Source organism: Triturus cristatus, chromosome 7, assembly GCF_964204655.1.
Source record: "Triturus cristatus chromosome 7, aTriCri1.1, whole genome shotgun sequence".
Classification (NCBI taxonomy): Eukaryota; Metazoa; Chordata; class Amphibia; order Caudata; family Salamandridae; genus Triturus; species Triturus cristatus.
In genome coordinates, this window is record NC_140590.1 from 462,630,030 (window position 1) to 462,650,425 (window position 20,396).

Sequence of the window (20,396 nt, forward strand, 5' to 3'; positions counted from 1 at the left end):
CAAAAGAGGCCAAGCAAAGTGGAGCACCCATGAGCATTGAGCGGATGGTCCAGGCCTATCTGGATGACCCAACAGAGGTTTACTTTGGTATGGGAAAAGGTGCAAGTGCTCAGCAGGCTGACGATAAACTATCTGGCTTGACCTGTTGCAAGTGTCTCTGCTGAGCTTGTTTTCATTGCTGCTGGTGCCGTTCTGACAGTGAGAAGGACCAGTCTCTTGCCCCAAAACGTGGAGTGGTTAACCATGATCAAAATGAATCAGCAGTTTATGCCACCGGATTACACCATACCTGAAGTAGCACAGCAGGAAGATGTTGACGGCGACTCAGGTCATGGAAGTAGTATGTTAGGTGACACCAAAGTTTGAGGACGAGCTCTACTTCCCTGACAACTAGGCTTTTGAGTTACTTTCTTTTGACGCCCAAAAAAAGCCTCCAAAAAAGATATAGCTAAGGAATATTATTTACTTTATTAATTGTGTGTGTCATTGTCTTTCTTGTTTCAAACACAACAAATCCATCAGCACCGTCTTACTCTTTTTACTTTAGCATTGCTTATCATCATGGTTTCTTATTTGGCAGTCTTCTTCTTGGGTACTTTACTTCTACTACTCGTTCCCTATTCTCTCTCAGGTGACTCACGGTCTCATTTTCTTTTTTTCTAAATGCTACTGTCAGTGTCTACTACTACTACTATGTACTACTACCACCACCATGGCACAGCACCTTTTGAAACCAAATCATCACCATGCAACAATCGCATCACCTATAAAGTATAAACATCAATCACAGGTAAGAGAAGAAGTGTGGGGAGGCATAATGTATGTACTATGGAAATTAATTCATTCACACACCCACACCCTTCCGAGTCCATAGGGGTTTTAGTTGCAGACTGCATAGACTAGGAGGAAGGACTGACAGTACTGGCTGCGGCCCTGCAGCAAAGGAAACAGTGTGAAGTAAAAGAGTAACCCCCCACAAAAGATTTACATCATATCATATATAAAGTATAAATAATGTATTCCCCTAACAAATAAACTAGAAGGACACAACACCTGACCCAACCCCCTCCCTAACCCCAAACAATGTCCAGCAGTAAGTCCAATTGTCCACCATAAATTAAAAAATCAAAATGTCCATTAAAAACCCCAAGTTTTCCCCAACGCCCAATTCCCATCCACCAAAAAAAAGACTAAAAAAGGGCAAGGGTCAAGACGGAGTCTCGCGGCGGGCTCTCCAGATCTTCCACTCCATTGTGTTTAATAGCTCCTTGAGCCTAGCCTCTAGGCGTGCCATCCGGAGGAGCATGCAGCGCCAAAACATTATTTGCCTGAACAACAGGGGTGGGCATCAGTGTTTTAAGTGTGGCAGGCCGCTGCCATAGCATGGCGCCATATCACCCGAGGCACTGGGAGGTCCTGGCTGGGGCCCAAGGCATTGGAGGAGACTGCAGCTGCTGCCGCCTAATCCTCGGCCAGAACCACCAGCCACCTATATTCATCACGGATGACCTCCAGCTTCCGTTGCCAAGCCCTGGCTGCTAACTCCTGTCTATTGGGTTGTTGTTGTGGTTGGGAAGGAGTAGCTATAGCAAGAAAGAAAAAAAGACAAATGTAACCAATACTCTTAGCAAAACAGTAACACAAAATTATACACATAAAATCATAGTGGCACAGTAGCACTAGCAAGCACAGTACATAACATTTGTGGTATCCTCCCACTTCCTCGGCCCCTAAAATTTATGTGATTAGAGTTTCAGGCATTACTAGGCACTATGGAGTAGACAAGTCTTATTCTTCTCTCTCTTGTTTAGCTAAATTAACCTTGTAGGCATGCCAGCTCAGTCTGCTTGCACCCTAGACAGATATACTTGTGTTGCAGTCGCAGACTCATGTTACTTTACTACTGTCTGCAGGTGGGGCTTCTGTACTACACAGTTTTGTAAATTGGCTATACTCTGTTAAATCAATGGCAACTGCTCAGTATCACTTTCACCCTGACTACTACAAGGCAGATGATATCTGATTACTAATATGAATGATGACATACAGGACGACATGCGGTGCTACTATTGTTTGATTGTGTAACCAACCATGCAGCCAATAGGCCACCCATAGCTGACACGGTTGAAATGACATAGGTAGGGAGCGGGAGTGGGCCTCGGAGTCGGAGGTAGGCAACTGATAAATTTGGGTGGGTACAAACATAGACAGCATATATGTTGTGCTTGCAAACTACTGTGAGTCAAGGGAGTATTCTGAATACAACCTTGAATCAAAAACCTTGAAAAAAATCAGTCCTTGTTTCTTCCCAGCGATTTTTCCATTTATCATTGCATTGCTCTTCTAGATTATTTTTTTTAATTCTAATCTTCACCCTTGGCTTTGCAACTCAGGTACAGTTTATTTTTCCTTTACATTCTCTTCATCCAGTCACCACCTATGCTATGATTGCATACCATCCAGGCATCCATCCTTTCAACGTTAACAATACATGGCTATCATTCTCAATCATTCTGAAGTCACTCTCAACAAACCTTTCACCAACAACATACATTTGTTAATTTAACCACCACCCATGCGTCCTTGCTTGCGTCCTTGTGGTAAATATTCTTTTTCTACCTTGACTGAATTTCATACGGAATCTAAAGTAAAGTAAAATAGCTCAAAATAACAAGAGGCAGAATCCGTGGTATAAGAGATTTTCTGAATGGTCTTTATTCCAAAATGGCCGACTCGAGTGGCGGCCTTCAGGTTCCGTCACCACGAGGGTTCAGGAAGTGAAGTACAATACTTTATTGACAAGCAGTAACTTTTATAATACATACATCACAATGAAGTGAATACAGTAGGCGTAACAATCGATAAGGACATTGACGTTTGGTGTGCGTAGCCGAAAATGGGTGTAATAATGAGTAAAAAGGAACATGATTGGCTATGATGTAATACATAGGTGGATCTATAAGATAATACTTAACATAGATGCGCGCGCAGCAGCATGACGTGTGATTGACGTGCAACTAGGGGGTGAAGGGGACTTGACATTTAGCTCTACATGTGGAGACGAGAAGTCTGGGGGGTCAAGTCAACCTAATCCCAAATCATATCTAACATCCTATGTTTAGAGAACTATGTTATCCACAAGAAGAGACTCTCGGACAGAATCTATTCTATACTGACTGTGTGCGTGTACAAGCGTCTAAGTGTCTATATGAGATGCGAGGGGCAGAAAACTTTCCATGGCAACAGGGCTATGAATTACTTGCAGGAGGACGGAAAGGCCGAGTCCTTTGCTTGTGAGCTAAAGGAAATGTTTACCTAAATCACTGGACAGGAATGCATCGGCTGAGGAGCAAAGTAGATAATTCGAAGGTGAAATACAGCTTCTTGGCAGGCAGGCAAAAACTGGCCGAGGCAGGCACCGTTAGCTGCACAGGGAGTAGGACAAAGTTCATGGATACAGATGCGAGCTCAAGCTGAAGCTGTCAGAGACAGAGAGCAGGGAAGGCTTTGAGGACAGAATCGGGCCTACTTGCCTGAACTGTAAAAATGGAGTAACTTAGCCATATAAAGTCGGTGGCCTTTCATACTTAGGAATCGAATATCCAGCCCATTGATGGCGGATCTGACAGAGAACATGTTGACGGTGGACGCACATATGTTTGCGTTTTGGAAACTGGAACTGGAGAGAACATACATGTACTTGTGACATGCACATAGAACCGTTGGGGTCCAAGATAGGGGACATAACTGACCAGAAAAATCCATATTTCCACATTCCCTCCTTGTCCCCTTCTTGCCCTTCACGAGATATCAATCTTCATCAATCCATTGATCTGTTCATATAGCATCATTTGTTCTTCTTTCTTCTTCCGGGATCTTGAACGAGAACCTTGATATGGAATGCATGATGTGGCACACAGACCACAAATCGCTGGTCCACATTGCAGGCATAAACAACAACTGAAGAGCATAAGAAGGCCAATACCTAGGAAGGATAGAACTCTCCATCCCCAGGCTGATATCACACTCCAAAACCACCCGGACCACGTCCAAGTGCCTGGATTTTCGTGTATCTGGCTCACAATCTTATGAAGGCGTGTTATAGCTTTATATACAGATGGCGAATTTTCTGGTATGAATATGCAGCAGCTGGATCCGATGACCTTGCAAGCTCCGCCCCTATCGGCCAGGATGACGTCAAGGACAAGACGATTCTGGAGAACAACAATTCTCATCACTGATTGTTCCTCTGTCAGATTGCCTAGGGCGGCTATAGTCTCGTTTACTACAGCTTCAAGAGTCTTGGTTAGTCTATGTATCAGCTTACTATTTGATATTGTACCTATATAGGGAAAGATACCTTTATTGAAATCTACATACTTGTCCCATGCCGTCTCAGTATAATCGACAACTGGGAGATCTCTTCGCTCTCTATTGTGTACTAAATGAACATTCCGATAATAATCAGGGGGAGCTAGGAAAACAGGTGGTAAAAGGAATGCTATGTAACAGGTACCATCCCAATCTAGAGGCAGACGCATATATGCCGTCTGACCACATATAAAGTAAGAATGGCGAGAAGCTCTAAATGAAGATTTACCTTGATCACTATATTCTACTGTAGTAACGCATTGGCTATGGCCCATATGTATGGAACCAACTTTTCTTACACATAATTCACCCTTAACTGGAAATACTGACATAGTGGGCAGAATTAGTTCAACTTCGGATTTGACATTCAGAATCATAAGATTAGGTGTAAAATTACCTAATTTATACACTTCATTTTCTAGATCAGTTCCTGTTCTACTGGGGCGACCCTCCTTATTAGGATGACAGACTTTGAATAAAACTAGATTCAGATTTCCCCATATCCAATGTTGTTGATAAATTGCTGTGTCTGGGTCTATGGAATTTAGTAAGCTAAACCATGCTCCACAGGAGCCATTGTGTGTGAATGGATGTGGAAAGAAAGGCAGAACTCCTTTGTTATTCTGATAGGGAGGGAGTCGGCCACACACCCAACAATTGGTGGCATTACTAGTCTGATGGGAATGATGTAACATACTAATGAAGGTGTTATTGCGCAGCGCAAGTCTATAAGATAATTCATGTGGCGGTAGGTCACTAAAAGAATGTTCTGCAGCAACATTATAAACATGTCTAGAGATAGGATGATATATGTGCAAAATCACACTCGTAATAATTACTAAAACACTCAATAAAAACAAAATTAATAATGTCCTCATACAGTAGCTACGCAGTGATTTACAATACGCCTGTCGTTTCAACATTTCTCGGGTATTTTCTCTACTCAGGTCCAAGGGATACATGTCGGAGACAATTCAACCGCTTCACCTTGGAGAGGACTTAAACAATCAAATTGCTCGACTGTTTGGGCCTAAGCTTTAATTTATAGCACTGAGAGTCATTCTGTTCAACAAAAGGAAGTTTTGAATCAGTCTGTGAGGGAGTGCAGGGCACAGTGTCTATATCCGAGGATAGTCCATGAAATTTCTTAATATGGCTGGAATGTATCCAGCCCTTGCGGCCCTCAACTTTCACAGCTGTTCTTGTGGTCAGCAGGACTAGCTTCGGTGCTTTCCACCTGGGCTCCAACTGGGTCTTCCGATCAAAATTTCTTATAAACACCAGATCCCCCGGAGCAACGTCATGGGGTTTCACCTCAGTGTTGTCAGGAAAAGCTGCAGCTACCTGTGAACGACAAGATTGTAGTGCAGACATCAAGGAAGCCAAGTAATCTGTCAGCATATTACAATTAACATCAGTTATTTTACGTGGTATAGGCGTCCCCCACATATTTGGTGGTCTTCCGAAGATCACCTCATACGGGGATAGCCCTGTTCGAGAGTGTGCTACCATTCTTATGTAAAATAGTGCAACTGGTAATGCTACTATCCAGTCAACACCTTTCTCCTTACATATTTTAGACAATCTGATTTTCAAAATTTGGTTATGTCGTTCCACGAGACCTGCTGCCTCGGGGTGTCGGACACAGTGGAATTTCCACTGATATCCCAACAAGAGTGAGACATGTTTCATTAATTCGGATGAGAAAGGCTGGCCGTTATCTGAATATACAACACGTGGTAAACCGTACCGCGGGAAGAATTCTCGAACTAACTGTTTGGCAGTAGTCGGGGCCGTGTAATCTGATACTGGGTACGCCTCAGTCCATCGGGAGAGAGCGCAGACAACTACCAGAACATATTTGAATCCTCGACATCGTTCCATCTGGATATAATCCATTTGGAGCACTTCAAAAGGATGGTCAGGAGTCTGGAATCCACCCTGTTCTACGGGAACACTTTTTCCTGGGTTGAACTGACAACATATCATACAGGTACGGACTTTTTGTTTAGCTGCCGCTCGTAAATGTTTGTTGAACCAAATGTGTTGAATGCTATCTAGCATAGCTTTCTCTCCTAAATGCGCTGGGCTGTGAATTGTAGCTATAATGGCTTGGACCATAGAGTCAGGAAGAAACCATACAGATTTCTCCTTCGTCATCCATCCCTGATCTGTCTGGATCCCTCCTAGTTCAGTCCATTTCTTTAATTCTTCTGCAGTAGCATGTGTCTGTATGTCAATCACGTCAAGTGCGGGATCCTTAATTGTCATACACTGTGTTGGTGTCTGAACTATTGGCTTTGTCATGTCTAATGTGCGATTCTGAGCAGTCTGTTTAGCTGTTCTGTCAGCTAAATCATTGCCTTGAGAAATGATATCAGTAACCTTTGTGTGTGCTTTACATTTCATAATCGATATGGCAGTTGGTAGATGTATTGCGTCTAACAAGGCATGAATGAGGGTTCCGTGCTGAATGTGGGCACCATGGGAGGTTAAATAACCTCTCTCTCGCCACAGCACGCCGAAGTCGTGTACAACTCCGAATGCATAACGTGAATCAGTGTATATGTTGACTTTTTTATTCGTGGCTTGAATACAGGCTTGTGTTAGAGCAATAAGTTCTGCTGCTTGGGCTGACAAAGTATCTATACAATTTGTCTCAATAACTTCAGTGTCTGTTGTGACTGCATACGCGGCCACTAAGTCTCCTGTACTTGCTCTCATGCATGATCCGTCTACATACAACGTCAGGTCTGGATCTAACAATGGAACGTCTGTCAAGTCTTGTCTAGGTTTCGTCTTTATTTCAATAATTTCAACACAATCATGAGCTAGTGGGTCTGTTCCAATTACAGGTAATAGTGTAGCAGGATTCAATGTATTACACCGTCGGATCTCTATGTGTGGCTGAAACAATGTTAGTTCATAACCGGTAAGTCTTGCTATGGTCAAGTGTTGTGTCTGTGTTCGGTTCACAAGAACTTCTACTGCATGTGGTACTTGTACTGTCAATGGATGTCCTAACACTATGGCATCGCTTTGTCTGATTGCTAAAGCTGTTGCTGCCACTGATTTCAGGCACGCGGGCAAAGCCTGAGCTACGGGATCTAATGTACTGGAAAAATAAGCACATGGCTTGCGTGATCCTGCTTGATCCTGAGTGAGTACTGACAAAGCAGTACCTTCGCGTTCTGTAACGAAGAGTGTAAAATGTTTGCTATAACATGGTGTTGCTAAAACAGGTGCTTGGCATAAAGCTTCCTTTAGGCTTTCAAAAGCTTGTGTATGTTCCTGAGTCCAAGGGAGAACAGTCGATGTGGCTGCCTCCTGTGTGGTTAACTGAATGAGAGGTTTTGCTAGAAATGCGTACTGAGGGATCCACTGCCTACAATATGAAGTGAGGCCTATGAAAGCCCGCACCTCCTTTTGTGTCTGGGGTATTGACATGTTAGCAATTAACTGGATGCGATCTGGTGTAAGCTGCCTTCCCTCCTTGGACAGCGAGTGACCAAGATAAATAACTCGCTGGACACAGAATTGCAGCTTAGAAGGAGACACTTTGTGCCCCTTGTCGGCTAGAAAATGTAAAACTGTCAGAGAAGCCTTTTCACATTCAGGTTCGCTTCTCGCGGTGATCAGCAGATCATCGACATATTGAAACAGTGCAGTGTTGACTGGCATGTGGATACTGTCAAGTTCTCGTTTCAGTGCTTGGCTGTAGATGCTGGGGCTTTCTGTAAATCCTTGGGGAGCGCGTGAGAATTTAAAGCTGCGCCCATTTAAACTGAATCCGAACAAATATTGGCTTTCCGGATCTATTGGGACGCTGAAGAAGGCATTCTTGAGATCAATTACAGTAAAGAATGTTGCTTCGGAATCAATTGCTGTCAATAATGATGATATATCGGGAACCACAGGAAATTGTGGCACAATGCACTTGTTTAGTTCACGCAAATCAATAACCAATCGGTATACTGGCGGAGCAGTAGGGTCAGTTCGTTTAAGAATCGGAATTATCGGCGAATTACATACATTGGAGTCTGTTTCTACAACTACTCCTTGGGCAATTAGCTCATCAATGATTTTCAACAAAGCCACTACAGCATCTTGCGGTAACTTGTATTGTCGCATTCGTGGTAATACCACTCCTGCCTTGAGTGTAACTCGGTATGGTGTAATGTTCATGCAACCAACATCAGTAGGGCCTTGTGCCCATAGATGTGCTGGTAAAGTCTGTAGTCGGGGATCCATGTCTCTAGATACATAGTGACCTTTAAAATCACGTAAAAACAATCTTACTCCTTCCGGAGAACAACATATTATGGCTCCTAGGGCTTTCAGAGTTTTAATTCCTAACAGATTTTCTGGGCATGATTTAGTAAGCAATAAATCTGTGGTTCGTGTCAAAGGTCCTATCGTAAGTGGAAGAGGCTGTGATACTTCATTAACAATAGGTTTTCCTGAAAAACCAAGGGAAACACTTTGAGAGCCTGAGAGGGGTGCCCCTGGAACTTCACTACGTTTTATAGTTGTTCGACTTGCCCCTGTATCGAGTAAGAATTTTCTATCTTGACCTAATAATTCACTATGTACATAAGGTCCTTCTTGATCTACAGGAATCTCGATAAGCGGTAAGTCAACTTCCCTCTCTAGGCTGGTTCATGCGTAACGCTGATACTCAGGATATTCATACTGTGCAGTCTGATACATTTGTCGTGTTGTGGTTTGTGTGGCAGTAACAGGCAACGGTGGTGCAGCTGGCACAAACTGTATTGGCTGTTGTGCGGCTGGCATGGCCTGGGAATGCGGCATAGCTCCTTGTTCATTCTGATCTTGTCTGTGTGGCCGTGATCTTTCTTGTGTTTTACCTATGGCGATATTATGTTTTAGAACTGGACAATCGTGTACGTAATGACCTGGCTTTTTGCAATAATTGCATGTTCCTTTTACCGGTCCTGCTGAATCGGACTGTGTCGTACCCTTTTTATGTCCTTCAGCCGGTACTGTCTGAGACACTAGCATTTTCATTTTTGTATCTTTCATACGTCTTTGTTCGTGTTCTTGTTCATCTCTAATTCTATTGTGATGATACTGTAACATTTGTAGCATTTGTGACGGAGTGTTACTTTGCCAGGTACTCTCGAATTTCAATATTCTATTTTTTACTGGAGGTAAAGCATTTTCTACTAATTTTGTCACAAATAAATGTGGATACGACTCACTACTTGTTTTTATACCACTATTTATTCCAAAACATTTTTCAAATCGGGCATAATAGTCACTTGTGTCTTCATCATGCTTTTGTTTACAGGCCGTGATTGCACCCCAATCTTCCTTTTTCGTAGTTAATAAACGTGGCAGTACTTGTACTAGTAAACCTGGTAATGCTTTGACTTTATCCCCGAGCCCTGAACCTGCAGCTCGGGCCTTTTCTTCCGTTTCTAATGCTGTCCAATCTATCTTTTGGTCTCCCACTTCCCACTCTTTTTCTTTCAGTTTTTCATAAATGCCAGCAGGTAAGAGCACCTTTAGTATCGTCATAATATCAGGATAGGTATACTCTCCCATCAGCAACATGTCCTTAATTTCTCAGTGGAAACCCGCTGGGTCTTTGTCATGACTTGGTACTACTTTCTTCATTTCTAACAATTCAATTTTTGATATGGGTGTGTATACAAATACACGGTGAAACTCATTGTCTTCGCCTTTTATTGGGTGCACTTCTCGTAAGGGATTTTGTCTATCCATATAATACGGCGTTCTTTCTCTGCGGGGCAGCGGGAAAGAATCCGGACTTACAAAAAGGACATACTGTTTACGTGACACTAATATTTCTTTAATTAACTTGTTACTAGAACCTCTCCATCTGTTCGTGAGTAGTTCCGTTAATATATCAGGTAAGGGACCAGGGTCAGCATGTTGGCTTTTATACAGTATAAGGAGTTGCTGAATCATATAGATTCCAGCTAGACGTTGTTCATCTGCACTAAGGTTAAAAAACGTGTGTGCTACGGTCTCATCACCGTATTTTTCAGGACTGTCAATCCAGTGAACGGCTGATCTGGCTAATTCTTGCTCATCCAGGGAATCGAGGAGATGGTAACCCCTTCGTCCTCGTAGTATTTTATCTGCGGCTTGGAACAAATGTTCAGGAGACTTTAAATTTATTATAGGCGTCGGATACGTTATGCTATTATTTGGACATTCTGAGTGTATGGGATCAGAAAAGTATCTAGTATTATCACAGGATCTTCCTCTGCCTACGTATGCTATGGTTTCTGACTGTCTTGCGGAATTCCCTGATTCGGATACTTCATCTTGCTCGAACTCGTCTGTTTCCAATCTTTCTTCGTGAATACGTTCTATTTCTCTACGGATTTTTCGGCACATGGCTATTATACAGTTTTTCTTATCGTGTCTCCCTTCTGATATATTCTGGCTCCATTTTGTAAGAATTAGCATTGTATTCGGGTCTACCCCCGGTCGGTCTTGATTTCTGATCACACAGTTTATGAGGAAACGTAACAGTTCCCCCTGTATCTCTACTTTCTGGAATTCCATAGCTCTGTTAATACATTCTGGGTCTCGCCCTGTTTGGACAAAATGATATATTTTATCTAGATGCGTAATCATTCCTGGTAACCTCGCTAAATACTCTGCAGCTCGTCTGATACGTAAGGATGCCAGGACCATTTCGTCCTCTTTACCGACCACCGGGTCATATCTACAATCTATAAGGAGTTCCTTAAGCGTACGTTCACTTACGAACTTGGGTGTACGTGAATGCGCTGATTCTTGAAAAACAAGTTTATTTATTCTAGGTGGCGTAAAAGTATTGCTTGCACCTCCCGTGGCCCCTTCAGGGGCGTCGGGTGTGAATGGATTCGTCGAACGTGATACAGCAACTATAGGTGTCGATACCACTGTAGAATCGATTGCGGGGACAGATGCGGAAACAGATGTGCTTGCCGGAGCTCGTGTCGGGACTTGTTGTTGCACGGGGACAGATACCTGATCCTGACGTTGAACCCCTCCGCCAGACGGTCTATGTGGTGTGGGGTTAGCATACTCGGGAGCTGCGTCGTCTAGATATGAGGAAAGAAAAACATCTTCTGCGGTTCTGGGATGCCCTTTTGGATGTACCCTAATTGGAAATAATGGGGGTGGCAAGTCTTTTGGCATCTCTGGAACAGCCTTAGGTAGTCCTTCGGCTAGGAGGGGGTACATACCACTCATAAGAGCGTTTCTTTGTCTATCTACTTGTTCTGATTTCACTCGGATACCTTCCTCAATTAATATATTTTCTTGAACTTCCTTTGAACTCTCTTTACTCTTCTCCTTTTGTCTACGTGCTTTTTCTGTACGTCTATGAGATTCTTTACGCCATAATTCAACGGCGTCTTTCTGTGACTGTCTGACTTTCCTTTTCCATAACTCTTCCTCGACTTTCATGATGCACTCTGCATCCCAGGTCCCTGCTGTGGGCCATCTCTGACTTTCTGGTAATCCCTTGGTATAGTCTACCCATAAATCAAGAAATAATATGGCATCTAAGCCATGCTTGTGATACATAAAATGCCCTGGAGTGTCCCTAGGAGGAATAGGAACTGCTTCTTCAAGCACCCCTTTTCTGGTAGTAATCTGTCTTAACTTCGAGAAGAGCGGCATCTTGACAACTGATTTGATACTTACTCTTGAATTTACTTAATACGAAAAACACAATAATGAACGGTGAACAATGAACAATCATTCATACCACAATATGCAAGACATTTGAACACTTTAAACATTAAACATTAAACATTTTAAAAATGACCGACGATGATGACAGTCTGCATAACTAATCACCAAGCTGAATTCTTGACAATAACTGAATACTTCGGAATACTTGATATACTGCTAAACAGTACATATACACTGCTAAACAGTGCAGACCGGATTTGTGTACCCAAATCCGTCTTGACCGGCACAACCTATGTGCTGTCAACACGCCTCCCCGGCGATGGTACTCACCGAGTAGCTCCTTGAAACGGAAGGCCTCAGAGAATGAACGGGACTCGATGACTGCGGACAGCGGACCTTCTGGACATCGGGGTTTCGAAAACCTGGTGGGCCTCTGTATACCTCGGATCTTGCTCTCTCAGCTAGGCTCTGGTCGGGATACTTCGCACTTCTCACCGCCTCGTCTGGGTTGATCGCAGCCTCAGTCGCCCCCGCTTGACCGGAGGGAGCTTACAGGAAATCCTGCTGGTACGCGTTTATGGTCCGTCCAGCTGTGGCAGGAGACCGGGCCTGCAACGCACCGCCGGCGCGTGAGATGAGAAAGTGTCCCTATTCGGGCGCCATTATGTGGTAAATATTCTTTTTCTACCTTGACTGAATTTCATACGGAATCTAAAGTAAAGTAAAATAGCTCAAAATAACAAGAGGCAGAATCCGTGGTATAAGAGATTTTCTGAATGGTCTTTATTCCAAAATGGCCGACTCGAGTGGCGGCCTTCAGGTTCCGTCACCACGAGGGTTCAGGAAGTGAAGTACAATACTTTATTGACAAGCAGTAACTTTTATAATACATACATCACAATGAAGTGAATACAGTAGGCGTAACAATCGATAAGGACATTGACGTTTGGTGTGCGTAGCCGAAAATGGGTGTAATAATGAGTAAAAAGGAACATGATTGGCTATGATGTAATACATAGGTGGATCTATAAGATAATACTTAACATAGATGCGCGCGCAGCAGCATGACGTGTGATTGACGTGCAACTAGGGGGTGAAGGGGACTTGACATTTAGCTCTACATGTGGAGACGAGAAGTCTGGGGGGTCAAGTCAACCTAATCCCAAATCATATCTAACATCCTATGTTTAGAGAACTATGTTATCCACAAGAAGAGACTCTCGGACAGAATCTATTCTATACTGACTGTGTGCGTGTACAAGCGTCTAAGTGTCTATATGAGATGCGAGGGGCAGAAAACTTTCCATGGCAACAGGGCTATGAATTACTTGCAGGAGGACGGAAAGGCCGAGTCCTTTGCTTGTGAGCTAAAGGAAATGTTTACCTAAATCACTGGACAGGAATGCATCGGCTGAGGAGCAAAGTAGATAATTCGAAGGTGAAATACAGCTTCTTGGCAGGCAGGCAAAAACTGGCCGAGGCAGGCACCGTTAGCTGCACAGGGAGTAGGACAAAGTTCATGGATACAGATGCGAGCTCAAGCTGAAGCTGTCAGAGACAGAGAGCAGGGAAGGCTTTGAGGACAGAATCGGGCCTACTTGCCTGAACTGTAAAAATGGAGTAACTTAGCCATATAAAGTCGGTGGCCTTTCATACTTAGGAATCGAATATCCAGCCCATTGATGGCGGATCTGACAGAGAACATGTTGACGGTGGACGCACATATGTTTGCGTTTTGGAAACTGGAACTGGAGAGAACATACATGTACTTGTGACATGCACATAGAACCGTTGGGGTCCAAGATAGGGGACATAACTGACCAGAAAAATCCATATTTCCACAGTTTGACCCATCAAACCCCCCCGGAGGATTGCTTTTACCCATACAGTTCCACCTACCTAGGCAGGCATCCTTTCTTTCGCATTTCACCCATCCTTCAACCACCCATGCATCCCAGGCCCCCTTTCTTCACCCATGCATCCTTCTCTGCCAGTCATATATATTACATGTCACCCATCCTTCCTCCTTCCATCCTTCTTTCCCTTTTCTATCAACCCATCCATCAAGGTCGTCTGACTCTTAGTCTTCTTCATAAAACTTTCCCAGCTGAGTTGAAGTCAGATAGAAGAGGCCATTTGTTACTCAACTCCCGCAGATATTGCTAATGCTAATTAAAGGGTGTCTTCTTGAACCGTTGTTCACAACAACTTAGTCTCTCTCAACAGTACAGTGCACACCCTTGCAGCGAGTGTATTGTCAATAAGTAAGGAATACAACTTACCACTGCCCGCCACTGCTGCTAGCTCACCCCCTGTAGCTGCCGCATCTTCTGCTGCCTCCAAACTGGCATCGCCTTCGCCGCTGGCCTCGGCACTGGTGGTCGGTAAGCATAGAAAAAACATTTCACATTTTTTAGATGCTATACGCCTCTCCCTATTTTTATTTTTGACTAGCAAGATTGAAAATACAATACATACATACAGCACACACATCACTAGTATAATTCAGGTACTAGAGTAGAGTGGACAATATGTCCTATCCTAACAAAAATAATAAAATATCTGGTTGGGCAGCCATTTTGTTTGTGTCAATTTTCGAAAAGCCTCTCAAAAAGAGGACAACACAAAGAAATAAACTCAGTGGCTTGAGCTATTGGTGAACCTGAGTTTTTAAAAAGAAAGAGTGGCCAACTGGACGTACAATCGGACAATCGGACATGAGGTCTCTCTTGGTTGGAAAATATAATGGTGCCCTCCTCCTCATACTTCCTTCCAGCCATTGTGCGCGGTAATCAGTTGTTCAATATTCACCATCATCTGCTGCTAATAAAAATAGTACTAGGTCTAGACGAGAAAAAGTAAAATACGCCACTTTGGGGTGTCCAACGTGACCATCATTTTATTTACCGATTGAGCATGAGAAAGAAAGTAAAAGAAAACTTTTTCTAACCTCAACAAACATGCATAGAATACCTTAGTTGGGCATGCAATCTGTGCACAAGAGTAATAGTACTAGTAGTAGTAAGGACTAATGTGTTCTCTGAGTCTTACAGTAGTACCACCACCACTAGGCAGTCCACAAAATATAAGGCGAGAAGGAAAGCGGACTGAAAAACCAGAATAAATCAAGGTAGACGTTGGCCACATAGGGGTCTAGAGACGGTTCGACCTTGTAGTCACACAGTCATCAAAGGTAACCATCGGCTAGTCTCTGAAATTCACCTCTAGCCCCTACATTTCATCATTATACACTTTATGTGGCCATTTGATTATATGTAATTATTGGATGAATTTATTATAAAAAATAAACAAAATGTATATTTTTCCAGATTATGAATAATGTTCATGTTTATTTTAGAAGCAATTTATAATCAAGCCAATACATCAGATAGACAGGCATTTTGATTGTTTTGAGAGTATGCAGTTGCATTAAGTTTAACTGGTAAAGGGAGAATTTTAAGGAAGAATAAAAAATTATTTCCAGCTTTCATTCCTAAACTGCTTTTAAATTATATTGCTGAAACAGGGTGGGACCGTGACTCAGAACAAAGATCAGACAAACCCTTGCATTACTCCATTTACCAGGCCTATACCCAAATGTATGTCACTGCTCAGGTGACCCTTCTCTAAAGACAGATTCTGCCCTTGATAAAACACCTTATTCGCAAGAAGCTTCAACGCAACTAAACTCTCGACTGAACTAAAAAGAATGAACAAGTAATAATAGAGTGCAATCATACATAAGTAATAATGGAGGTCCCAAGCCACATAACAGAATATATATGGTCCTTCGATAAGTTATAATTTAATGTATGCATAATTGCAGAGTGGTAATAGGAACGCTGACTAAAATATAGTTAATATTAAAAGAATGTCATGGGGTATTGAGTATTGGACAATGAAAAACATTGTGGGGCATTGTGATGGCCTTATAGGTAGTAGATACACTCATTGGCCTGGGCTATGTTAATCATGGATAGCGTTATCATGAATTTCATGGTTCTAAGTCATGAAGTTGGATAATCGGGCAATCAGGCAGGAACAGGGATATGATTTGCTGTTATCTGTGCACCAAGGAAATGCACATACAGCCCATGCTTATTGCACACAAGGAGAAACAATTGCCTATATTGACATGTAAAGTTAGCATGATGATGATGATGATACACTCCACTGTCTTGAAGCATGCTAGTGCAATAATGGAGAAAGGGCAAAAAACTGGACTGTAAATAAGGGGATCCAGGATCGCAGGAAGTTGCTAAGGGGGCCCCAGAGATGATTTTGGAACGGTACTTGTAAAAGTTTGGCTAGGCCAACCTTATTCCCCTTTACAAGACAGGAGGCAGAATGAAGTGCTTGCAGGACAGACTCTTCTTAAATAGCCGGGGAAGTATGTAGATAATGGGACAAACTCCGGAAACAACCTGGGCACCTGAAGAATACATTTGGGAAAATAGAGAACCCTGACTGGGCATCAAACCTAAGGACAGTCAGTTGGCTGGTGTTGAAACAGAGAGAACATTTTGAGGAGTTCGTTGACAGATTTCTTTTTTTTTTTATGATTTAGGACTCAAAGACTAGGATTGTTTAATGGTCCAGAAAAAGACAGTAAGACTGCCATCACGGAACCTGAAGGGTGAAGTGGAAGGCTTGGCCACATCTTAACTTTAGATAATCCTTGAAGATCTGGCTCTTTGTAGAAGTTTTTAACTCTTTGTTTGTTATGTTATTTCAATGATTTCATTACAAGACCAGAGGCTATCATTATGCATAAATCCTTAATTGCCTCCCCAACACACTTCCCTTTAAAGAACAAACATTCATCATAAAATAAAATATTCCATAGTAGAATCATGGCAAAGCATATATAGCCGTAGCAAAAACCATCTTCTTCTTTTATTAGCTGCTCTCTCATATAGATAAATTCTTGTTTTTTACCCTCTGAAATTTTGGCTGGATGTATTCTCATTGTGTATATATATATATATATCATCTACTGGCGGTCGCCAGTAGATAGTTATAGTTAGGACCTATTTTCCATAGGAAATCCGCAACATTCTATTCCCAATAAGTCTGGTGCCGATTGACGAATCTTCGCGAAATTTTCCAAACTTTTGGCCAGCTCCGCTCCGCTCCCACCCTGAAAGTTTCGTGGTGATTCGTCAAGCGGGGGCTGAGAAAAAAGGGGGGTCCCAAAACGCGTTTTCCCCATGCAATTTCCCATAGGATCTGTTGTCGCAGCTACAGCCAGAACCGCTGAACGGAATGACACCAAATTTGGCAAAGAGGTAGTCCTCAGTTCAGAGTCGTGCCTTTTGCTTAAATGGTGTAAATCCATTCAGGAGTTCCTGAGAAAATCAAAAGTAAAATCACATATATATCTGGGCGGAGCCTAACCACACATCTCATCGTGAGATCTGATTGGCTGTCAGCACTTCATCCAAGAAGTGTTGGCAGCCATCTTGGGACCAATATACATGATAGCACCTCATTAAAAAGCATTGCAGCTAATAGAAGGTTTAAAGACTTTAGTTACATTATAAATGATTTGTTGATGGTCCCATACTCATTTTAGGAATTGTGGTATGTTCTAAGGTGATTTTACCATGTGAAAAGCCTGCTGCTGGGATATCATGAATCACGATTGAGAGAAAAATATTTTCTCATGCTTTTCCCACAGAAGTTTGGAAGGTGATCTATAAGCTAAACTGAGAGCTTATTTTCTGTAAATTCACATTATCTTTCTCAGTCATGTGAGAATGAAGTCTGACATTCTCAGTAAAACATGTACATCCAACAAGGGCAGAGACTGTCAGTTTGTGTTCTACTGCAGCTTCCCAGAGTGTTTCAAAGAACAACTAGAGCGCTAACAGTCCTACTTATGATAAACGTATGGCACACCTGAAGCCATCTTGATTGGATTAAAGTGGTAACTCTTAAAACATTTAATTTAAAAAGGAACAAAATGAGGGGGTTCCTTTTGCCATAGAAAGTATGATTAGTGCTGCAGAAAGAAAAATTAGGGCACATTTTGAGTGACTTCTCAAATTCTCTTCTATTTCATAAAAAAATTCTGACATGCAGACTGAAACATGCAGTTTGAATACCAGCAGCCGACTTCCCTGGTGAGCAGTAGCTTTACTACAGTGATCTAATGAGGAACTAGAGTGCTACCATTCAGAATTTATAGCAAATGTGTGACACATCTGAATGCCTTCTTGATGGAACCAAAGTAAAAAACTGAAAGTATTTCCTACTGGGGAGACTGCAGTAAATGAGGAAATTAGGAAACTTCATAACAAATAAGTCTCCCAAGATGGCCACCAGAGACAAAAGAGCCCAAATGTAGCCCAAATATCACCCAGATTTAGCCCAAGTATAGCCCAATGACAGAATGTCCCAGAGTGTTCTTAAGAACAACTAGAGCGCTTACTGTCTTCATTATTGACACAGGTATGGCACACCTGAAGCCATCTTGATTGGAATAAACTGGTAACACTTAAAACATTTAATTTAAAAAGGAACACAATGAGGGGGTTCATTTTGCCATAGAAATTATGATTAGTGCTGAAGAAAGAAAAATGAGGGCACATTTTGAGTGACTTCTCAAATCCTCTTCTATTTCATAAAAAAATTCTGACATGCAGACTGAAACATGCACTTTTAATACCAGCAGCAGACTTCCATGGTGAACAGTAGCGTTACTACAGTTATCTAATGAGCAACTAGAGTGCTAACATTCAGAATTTATGGCAAATGTGTGACATATCTGAATACCTTCTTGATGGAATCAAAGTAAAAAACTGAAAGCATTTCCTACTGAGGAGACTGCAGTACATGAGGAAATTAGGAAACTTCATAACAAATAAATCTCCCAAGATGGCCACCGGAGACAAAAGAGCCCAAATGTAGCCCAAATATCACCCAGATGTAGCCCAAGTATAGCCCAATGACAGAAGTGTGCAAAACACTTATTTTTTTGTGTTTTTGCAGTTTTATATAGTGCAGACTTGTCAGGTATTGGAGTGCTTTACATGAGCATTGGTTACATCACACAAGAACAAATTCATTTTGGTTGTAGACATGGGGAGATTAAGTGATTTGACCAGAATCACAGAATGTCGAGCTGAAGCAGAAACTCCAACCTGGTTCCCCAGTTGCAAAGTCTGCAGCTCTGGAAGTAACACCACATCCTCTACCCTAAGTGCAACATTTAATCTAGTGGTCAACTGGATAAAAAAACATATAGATAACAAATAATTTTTGTCGCTATTTGAAAATTCAGAAAATATGTCCTTATTTTAGTCTTTTAGAGCACTAACCATAATTTTGATGCAAATAAGACCCTCTCATATATGTAATTTCTAAAGGAAATGCTCTAGGTATTACAGTTTTGATTACATCAAGATGACGTCAGGCGTTCCACACTTTTGTAATAAATATAGAACGTTAGCAATCTAGTTGTTCATTAGGATACTGTTGAGAGGCAGAGGCCAGGGGCACGGACTCTGAAATTTGAAGGCAGGTAGGAGGGTGCAGAGGCAACAATTTGACCACACTGAGCAGGCAGGAAGGGCCGTGGCAGCACAACAGACTATGGAGGGCAGTGGAAAGGGTGGCAGGGGCAACAAACCAATAATACAGGACTGGCATGAGAGGCTGTGGCAATGTAATAGACCATTGTGGGCAGAAGGAAGAGGCAGTGGTAGTACAACCATACATGCCAACAGACCCGATTCATCCAGGAAACGTCCAATGTTTTTAAGCTCAAATGGGCTTTATTTGATCTGTCTCCTATCTACAATCTCCTCTTTTTCAATGTAACTCAAAGGGGAAAATCAATACCACAGTTTTTTTTCAAAATCTCCCTCTTACCAAGTTCAAAATGTTCGCAAGTATGGTACATTGGATCATGGAAGGAAATGGGGTAGGGACATGGACTTGGATAACATAGGACAGGAGGGACATGGAGAGGTGCACCAAACTGACCCTGCAGTGCAGGCATCAGGGTTTGCAGCAGCACAATACACCACACAGGGCATGCGGGACGGGAGTGCAGCACAACAATCCATAGAAAGCAAGAGGGAGGGGACAGGACCATGCACATGGACAACAGAGAACAGAGGGGCAAGAGGCAATGGTAGCTAGCTGACCATAATGGACAGACAGGAGAGAAAGTTGCAGCATAACAGACCATAAAGGGCAGGAGGGACGGATCAGGGGCATTACAATGGAACAGACAAGCCAGGAGGGAGGGAATAGGGGTCTGCACATGGAAACAGAGGGCTGAGGGCAAGGGGGCAGGGCAGGAGCAGCAAGATAACCATGGAGGTCAGGCAGGA

At 42.5% G+C, this 20,396-nt stretch overlaps 1 long non-coding RNA gene across 1 annotated transcript in view; it reads right to left on the reverse strand.

Moving 5' to 3' along the window:
- Positions 1-1,269: 1,269 nt before the first annotated feature.
- Positions 1,270-20,396, reverse strand: part of LOC146809930 (uncharacterized) — a 34,125-nt gene continuing 14,998 nt past the window's right edge. Inside the window, exons 2-3 of the long non-coding RNA XR_014965599.1 lie at positions 14,337-14,428; positions 1,270-1,583 (exon numbers count right to left, since the gene is read on the reverse strand). This is a non-coding gene — a long non-coding RNA (uncharacterized LOC146809930). The remainder of the gene's footprint in view (positions 1,584-14,336; positions 14,429-20,396) is intronic.